General features: G+C 62.6%; 1 pseudogene; it reads right to left on the bottom strand.

Annotated features, from left to right (window-relative positions):
* The window catches only part of LOC102038177, a 4,430-nt pseudogene extending 2,115 nt beyond the window's left edge, over positions 1-2,315 (bottom strand).
* Between the last annotated feature and the right edge of the window lie 4 nt (positions 2,316-2,319).

Here is a 2,319-nt window from a genome sequence, read left to right as displayed (position 1 = left end):
GGCCGGGCCCTGCCCGCCCAGGAGGTCACAGGCTGCTCGGGGACAGCGGCCTCGCCTCGCTGGGGCAGGAGGAGCAGGGTGAGCCCATCCACGGGCAGGCTCCTCACCCCTCTCTGCCTGCCTCTGCAGGGCCGCTCTCCTCTGCAGAGCTCTCCTTCCCCAGCTTGCTGAGGTTCATCTTTGTCTCCAGTGTCATCTGCAAGGAGCCGCTGTAGGTGACCTCCATGTCCACCCAGAGCCCTGCCAGGGAGAGGGACAGGGCAGAGCAGGTCAGCACCACAGGGGTCAGAGCTGCTTGTGCACTGCCAAGCCCTCCCAGCCCTGGGCACCGGGCTGGCAGCTCTGTAAAGCCACCCTGGAGGCAGCACTGGCGTTCCTGTGCCTCTGTGGGGCTCTTACCTCGCTCATTGATGGTGGGGCTGGAGGCACTGAGCACTGAGGGGATGGATGTGCCCATGTCCAGCTCGGTCAGCGTCAGCTCGTTCATGAAATATGGGAGCTGATGGAGGGAATCCCCCATGGGGACAGTCACCACTCGCTGTGGGGCCTTGGGAACAGGGCTCCCCCGAGTGACGCTCCTGCCTCTCACCTTGATCTTGCTCAGCTTCTTCTGGATCTTGTTGGACACCTGCTCTGCCCAGTACTGCTCCCTCAGGAAGTCCCAGAAGATGCGTCCCACCAGCGCGTTCATCCAGGCCATGCTGGCCGTGTCCTCCTGGGGGGGGACAGCAGCCACCAGCCCCTGCAGCGAGGTGACCCCGTGAGCAGTGGGACCTGCTGTCCTGTGCTCCCTGCCCCAGGGCTTGGCTGCTCAAACAAACCACACACTGGAAGTGTGGCCCCATCAGCCTCCAGCCCTGCTCCCAGTGCTGGGTTTGTCCCTCTCACCTTTGTGAGCGTGGGGCTGCTCAGAGCTCCATGAGAGGGGCTCCTCTCCGGGCTGGCTGGCCCCTGTGCTGGCACAAATCGGGCCATGTAGGTGCTGTAGTCCAGGTAAATCTCCTCAGTGCTCCCTGACACGTCCCTGGAGGGATCCGTGGATGGGATGTCCTCAGTGCTGCCCCCGCTGCTGCTGCCGCTGCTCTGCGGGGCCCATCCCGTGCCTGGGCATGTGGAACCACAGAACCACTGAGCTTGGAAAACCCCTCTAATGTCATCAGTCCACTCACCCAGGAAAGCACCAACCCGTGTCCCCAAGTGCCACATCCACATGGCTTTAACTACCTTCAGGGATGGGCACTCCACCCCTGCCCCGGGCCTGGACAGCCCTTTCAGTGAAAGAATTGTTCCTAATATTCAATATGCCTAATATCAATATTCACTAATATTGATTATTCCTAATATCCAATATCCACTAATATTGATTGTTCCTAATATCCAATATTCACTAATATCCAATATTCCCAATATCCAATATTCCCAATATCCAATATTCCTAATATCCAGTCTGTTCAGTTAGGATGGCACCAGGTGTGACATGATGCCTGTCCATGACACCAGTGACATGCCACCCACCCTGTGCTGACCACCTGAACCCTCCTGGCTACACTTTGGGCAACTCCCCGTCCCTCCACGCTCCCTGCTGCCCACCAAGGCATTGTGCTCCTGGATCAGCCCTGGTGGCTGCCCCTCACCTGCCCTGGTGTCACCGTGGCCGCTGGCTGTCCCACGGGAGGCTTGCACGAGGTGCTGGTACCACTCCTCCTTCTCCCGCCCCGTCCTCCCAAACAGGTACAGGCACCTGTCCCTGCCGTGCCCCGGGCTGTCCTGCCCGGCCAGCGGCACCTTCCTGCTGCCCCTCCGCGTCCGCCTCCGGGTCCCGCTGCTCCTCGCTGCCCTCTCCCTCGGCCGCCTCGGGGAGCAGCACGCAGATGGGATATTTCTTGTTCCACGTCCGCTTTCGGGCCAGGCTGGGGGGGCACAGGAACACCTGCGGCACCGAGAGCGGGGTGAGCCCAAACCAGGCCGGGGGGTCCCCGTAGGAGGGAGGCTCCTGGAGACCCCCGGGCTCACCTTGGCGTCGGTCAGGTCGTAGCAGCGGTGGCTGACGAAGACGGCGTCCAGGATCTCCTCCTCGAAGGTGGCTCGGCGCGGGATGTTGCTCTTGGGGTAGGACAGCTTGAGCGTGGCCCCGTCCAGCACGGCGAGCACCGAGTGCGTGAGCGACGGGTGGAAGAGCTCGGGGTCGTACGCGTGCAGCTGGTTCATCCAGCCCTGGAGAACGGGGAGCGGGAGCCGGCTGTTCCCAGTCCCCACGGACACCTCCAGGCCCTCGTCCCGGAGCACCCCGCTCCTACCTGCAGGTGCGGGGCTCCCCGC

Source organism: Geospiza fortis, unplaced genomic scaffold (genome assembly GCF_000277835.1).
Source record: "Geospiza fortis unplaced genomic scaffold, GeoFor_1.0 scaffold213, whole genome shotgun sequence".
Taxonomy (NCBI): Eukaryota; Metazoa; Chordata; class Aves; order Passeriformes; family Thraupidae; genus Geospiza; species Geospiza fortis.
Note: the sequence above shows the minus strand (reverse complement) of the source record. Positions and strands in the feature narration are given on the sequence as shown.